The following is a 6581-nucleotide window of genomic DNA, read 5'->3' on the forward strand; positions in this document are numbered from 1 at the left end:
TACTGTTCTATATTCCAAATTTCACTCAATTTGTGGATTCTCATCAGTTGGTGAAAGTGTGAGGGAGGGTGAGGTGTGTGAGGGAATGAGGTGTTGAGGTCAGGAAGCTGAGGAACGACGTTGGACCAAGACTTCCTGTTATGGTGTGCATGGTTACATTCACTGAGTGTCACGCACAATATGTGCAGTTACCTAGACCAGACAAAATACCACAAAGTTCAATTATTAAACTGATTTTTGATTTGCCGTTAGCTTGGTTTCTTCAGATACATTCTGTTGGGTGACCCATGTATTAATATCTGGCCATCCACAGGCATGTACAGATTTATTTTGATACTGGTGAATGTGAAGGTACATTTATTGGATATAATTTCAGAGGATTCACAGTGAGACACAAGATGCTGCAATATACTTTTAATTGTGAACATTTTCACCCAGTGTCTGGTCCAGGGAGCAGATGTATGGAGTATGGGGGACATGCCAACACCAAAGCAACACCATTTGATTCTGACACTCCATGTCCATACAACTGCTCTCTGGGTCTGGATTTGACTGGGGATGACATTGTAACCCGAAAATGTGCTGCTGGTCAAAGCACAGCAGGCCAGCCAGCATCAAGGAACAGGAAATTCGACGTTTCGGGCCAGAGCCCTTCATCAGGAAAGGGCTGATGAAGGGCTCTGGCCCGAAACGTTGAATTTCCTGTTCCTTGGATGCTGCCTGGCCTGCTGTGCTTTGACCAGCAGCACATTTTCGGCTCTGATCTCCAGCATCTGCAGACCTCACTTTTTACTCCATGACATTGTAAGACCTAGTTCCTGGTCAATCATTGGTATCTGATTTAGGCAGTATTTGTAACTTCACTGAGAACAGTGATAGCCTGTTGGCTAGTTTCCTTCTTCCCAAGTGGAATCCAAATGATTTACTTTGAAGGAATGTTTGAATGATTACCCTGACCCAGGTTGGAAATTATCTGGACAGATTCAGGAGCAGGTCAGTGTCTCACGAGTGCCAGAGTGTAGCTATGAGGTCCAGTAGCACTGTGCCGGAATTGAAGCCTTTTGGAATCCATTTTTAATGTCAGTCATGATTGCAACGTGGTGGGTTTACTGACCTGAACAATAATCAGGTGTTTGCCATGTTTGTGAATTGGGCAAGGATGAAATATTAACTACAATTATTCAACTGAACAATAATTGTGTCGTCTCTGAAAACTGCTAAGTTGATTATATATTGATGGAACTAAAATAACCACCTAACAACGTTTTATGATACAAAAGTAAAGAGTGCACGTTTTGTTTTGTACAGCAAAAGAACATGTTGTCTGAGTAGATCGAGTGAATCCTTAGAAGAGTACAAAGGCAGTATGAGTATACTTAAGAGGGAAGTCAGGAGGGCAAAAAGGGGACATGAGATAACATTTGAAAATCGAATTAAGGAGAACCCAAAAGGATTTTACAAAAACATTAAGGAAAATAGAGTAAGTAGGGAGAGAATAGGTTCCCCTCAAAGATCAGCAACGAGGCATTTGTGTGCAGCGCAGGAGCTACGGGACATAATAAATGAGCATTTTGCATCAATGTTTACTGTGGAAAATTACGTGGAAGATACTGAATGTAGGGAAATAAATGGTGACATCTTCCAAATGTTTATATTACAGAGGAAGATGTGCTGGTTGTCTTGAAACACATAAAAGTGGATAAATCCCCAGGACCAGATCAGGTGTACCGCGACCTTTGTGGGAAGTCAGGGAAGTGATTGCTGGGCTTGTTACTGAGATATTTGTATCATCAATAGTCACAGGTGAGGTCCCAGAGGATTGGAGGTTGGCGACTGTGCTGCCACTATTTAAGAAGGGCGGTAAGGACAAGGCAGGGAACGAGAGACCAGTGAGCCTGACAGCGGTAGTGAGCAGGTTCTTGCAGAGAAACCTGAGGGACAGGATGGACATGTATTTGGAAAGGCAAGGACTCATTAGGGATAGTCAACATTGCTCTGTGAGTGTAAAATAATGTCTCACAAACTTGATTGAGATTTTTACAGAAGTAACAAAGGGATTGATGAGGGCAGAGAGTTGGACGTCATTTATTTCAACTTCAGTAAGACGTTCGACAAGGTTCCCATGGAAGCCTGGTTAGCCAGCTTAGATGTCATGAAATACAGAGAGAAATAGCCATTTGGGTACAGAACTGGCTCAAAGGTAGAAGGCAGAGGGTGGTGGTGGAGGGTTGTTTTTCAGACTGGAGGCCTGTGACCAGTGGAGTACCATAAGGATCAGTGCTGAATCCACTACCTTTCGTTATTTATATGCATGATTTGAATGTGAGCATAAAAGGTACAGTTAGTAAGTTTGCAGATGACACCAAAATTGGAGGTGTAGTGGACAGCGAAGAAGGATACCTCGAATTGCAACAGACCTTGATCAAATGGACCAATGGGCTTAGGAGAGGCAGATGGAGTTCAATTTACATAAATACGAGGTGCTGCATTTTGGGAAAGCAAGTCTTAGCAGGAGTTATACTCTTAATGGTGAGATCCAAGGGAGTGTTGCTGAACAAACAGACCTTGGAGTAAAGTTTCATTGTTCCTTGAAAGTAGAGTAGCAGATAGATAAGAAAGTGAATTAGACGAATGGTGTGCTTTCCTTTATTGGTCAGAGTATTGAGTACAGGAGTTGGAAGGTCATGTTGTGGGTCTACAGGAAGTTAATTAGGCCACTTTTGGAATATTGCATGCAATTCTGGTCTCCTTCATATCAGAAGGAAGTTGTAAAACTTGAAAGGGTTCAGAAAAGATTTATAAGGATATTGCTAGGGTTGGAGCATTTGAGACGTAGGGAGAGCCTAAATAGGCTAGGGCTGTTTTCAGCGGAGCGTCGGAGGTGAGGGGTGATCGTATTACGGTTTATAAAATCATGAAGGGCATAGATAGGGTAAACAGACAAGTTGTTCTCCCTGGTGTGGGGCCATCCAGAAGTAGAGGGCATATATTTGGGTGAGCGGGGAAAGATATAAAAGACAGCTAAGAAGCACCTTTTTCATGCAAAGAGTATTATGTGTATGGAATGAGCTGCCAGATCAAGTGGTGGAGGCAAGTACAATTGCAACATTTAAAAGGCATCTGGATGGGTCTATGAATAGGAAGGGTTTGGAGGGATATGGACCGGGTCCGGTCAGGTGGGACTAGATTGGGTTGGAATATATGGTCGGCATGGACAGATTGGATCAAAGGGTCTGTTTCCATGCTGTACATCTCTATGACTCTAATTTAGAAATGACAATAATTTAACATGCACTGTCAAATAAATAAATGTTTATGTTATTAAATTGGAGCAAACATTAAGTTGAAGACTTGCAATTTTTAGAATGAATAATAAAGAAAGAAGAACAAGGAACATTACAGTACAGGAGCTGACCCTTCTGCCCTTCAAGCCTGCACCGATCCAGATCCTCTATCTAAACCTGCTGCCTATTTTCCAAGGATCTGTATCCCTTTGTTACCTGCCCATTCATGTATCTGTCTAGATATACCTTAAATGATGCTCCCATAAAATACTCCAAATGTGCCCGATCAGAGTCTTGTAGAGAGTCAGAATTCCATCCCTGCTTTAATATTCAAGTCCTCTCAAAATAAATGCCATCATTGTATTTGTCTTTCTGACCGGATAGGCTACCTGAAACAATGAAAAGGTATGATGGACATTAACAAACTTCTTATAGAGTTACAAAAATGAACAGTGATTAAAGCATGCTGGCAAGTGGATCCCGGCCTTGAGTAAACTGTCTGTGTTAATCCACATGCTGAAGAATCCAGACAGGCTGCAGCTCCCTCCAGACAGTTTGCAAATAATCCTGACAGCTACAGTACAGACCCTGCAATACCCTCCTGAAGCTGGACTTTAATGGGACATTAGAATGTCGCCCTTGGGCCAGCAATATGCCAAACCCTGGTTGAGTCTGATTGATCAGGGTAAATGATCTGGGAATTTGTGTTGCAGACGTTTCGTCCCCTGTCTAGGTGACATCTTCAGTGCTTGGGAGCCTCCTGTGAAGCGCTTCTGTGATCTTTCCTCCGGAATTTTCAAACCAATACAAACGCCGGAGGAAAGATCACAGAAGCGCGTCACAGGAGGCTCCCAAGCACTGAGGATGTCGCCTAGACAGGGGACGAAACGTCTACAACACAAATTCCCAGCTCGGCGAACAGAACCACAACAACGAGCACCCGAGCTACAAATCTTCTCCCAAACTTTGAGGGGAAATGAACCTGATCATTCCATTGACAGATCCTCCATACCCTCCCAAGGGCTTGAAGACTTGGAAGGATAAGAATCACCTCAAAACCCCACAGCGTGTAGTAACTGGAGAATAACCACTGAGAAAGAAGACAACTCCAAGACTATTGGAAGAATAAGAAGGCATCACCACGTGGAGCCTGACCAAGTTCTAGTGTGGTGGTACACTATCAGCCAAAGTTAAGTAAAAGCATAATACACTTTGCAGTATTTTTCATTACTTTATAGTAAACTGTATTGTACAAACACTGACTGTGTTCAATAAACAAATATTATTGTTTGTAAGAGTTGGCTCAGTACTTTTGCTGAATAGAAGCTTTTAAACACACTGCGCGGCCGATACAACACCTTTCTAACTATTCCCTCAACCTGCAAGTTTACCTTGAGACAATCCTGTATGAGAACTCACAACTCTGTTTGCACTTCAGATTTCTGAATTTCTTTACACTTATGGAATATTTCATGCCTCTCTTCCTCCTCACAAAGTGCATCACCTCATGCTTTCCCAAGATGTACTCCATCTGCCCCTTCTTTTCCCACTCCCCTATTCTATCTAAATCCTTCTGCAGCCTCCCTGCCTCCTCAATGCTACCTGTCCCTCTACCTACCTTTGTTTCATCTAAATGCCTACCCAGAATGCCCTCAGTTCCTTAATATCGATCGTTTATGTACAAAGTAAAAGTTGTGGTCCCAACTCTGAGCCTTGTGGGACAGCAGTTGTCATCAGCTGCTATCCCAAGAAGGACCCTTTTATCCCCACACTATACTTGCTGCCAGACAGCTAAGCTTCTGCACACACTAGTACCTTGCCTCTAACAAAATGGGACCTTATTGTACTCAGCAGCCTCCTGTGTGGCACCTTGTCACAGTCCTTCTTAAAGTTTAGGTGGATAACATCCACTGGCTTTCCTTTGTCTCACTTGCTTGATACATCCTCAAATAACTCTTACAGATTTATGAGGCATGACTTCCCCTTCATGAAACCATATCAATTTTACCCAATTTTACAATTCACTTGGCAAGTATTCAGAAATCTCATCTTCAGAATGGATTCCAGGTTCTTACACATGACTGTCTGTCACTTTCTGCCTTTTGCCTTATTCCCTTCTTAAAGAGGATGCCACATTATCAACTTTCTCAGCTTCTGAGCATCTCCCTGATTCTAGAACTTCATGAAAGATCACCACAAGTGTCTCGTTTATTTCTTCAGCTATCTCCCTTTGCACTCTGCGATATCGCCCATCTGGTCCAGTTCATTCACCCATTTAGTTTTTCGAGCAACTTCTCCAAATAAGCTCTGCCCCCATGCTATCATGAATTTGTGGGACACTATTCGTGTCTTTCACTGAAAAAAACTGATGTGAAATAATTGTTCAGTTTCTGATCCATTATTTGTTCACCATTGCTATATCTCCAGCATCATTTTCTGTGTCCCAATGTCCATTTCTGCCTCTCTTCTGCCCTTTATTTATCTAAAGAAACTCATCCAGTCTTCTTTAATACTACTGGCTAGCTTACCCTCATATTTAATCTTCTCCCTCCTATTTCTTATTTTTTTGCCCTGCATTAGTATTTGTAAGCTTTCAAATCCTCTGGTTTCCCACTGGCATTTGCCATGTTATCTGATTTCTCTTTTGCTTTTACGCTAACCCTGATTTCCCATGTCAGCCATTGTTACCTCATCCTCCCTATACCATGCTTCTTTTAGCTTGGGATGAGTCTCTTCTGTGTCTCCTGACTTACTCCCAGAAGGTCCCCCCATTACTGTTCCACTGTCTTTCCTGCTGGCCTACTCTCCCAGTCAATTCAACCCAGTTCCTCCTTCATACCTTTGTAGTTGCTTTTATTCAGCAGTAATATTGTGAACTCTGATTCTATCTTCACCATATTAAAATGAAGAGCAGGTTCAATGATATTATGCTCACTGCATCATAAAGATTTCTTTACCTTAAGCTCCCTTATCCTGTCTGCCTCATTGCGCAACTGTAAATCCAGTATTGCCCGTTCCCTCGTTGCCTGCACCATAAGCTGCTCCAAAAAGCCATCTCATCGACATTCCACGAATTCCATTTCTTGCAAATCACTGCCAACTTGATTTTCTCAGTCTACCTGCACATTGAAATCCCCCCAATCACTGTAACTTTGCATTTCCTAAACATCTTTTCTATCTCCTGATGTGTCCTCCGCCCCAGCTCCTGACTATGATTTGTAGGCCTGTACATAACTCCAACTATGGTTTTTCACCTTTTCTGTTTCTCAATTGTAACCACACAGATTCTACACCGTC

Source organism: Hemiscyllium ocellatum, unplaced genomic scaffold, assembly GCF_020745735.1.
Source record: "Hemiscyllium ocellatum isolate sHemOce1 unplaced genomic scaffold, sHemOce1.pat.X.cur. scaffold_153_pat_ctg1, whole genome shotgun sequence".
Classification (NCBI taxonomy): Eukaryota; Metazoa; Chordata; class Chondrichthyes; order Orectolobiformes; family Hemiscylliidae; genus Hemiscyllium; species Hemiscyllium ocellatum.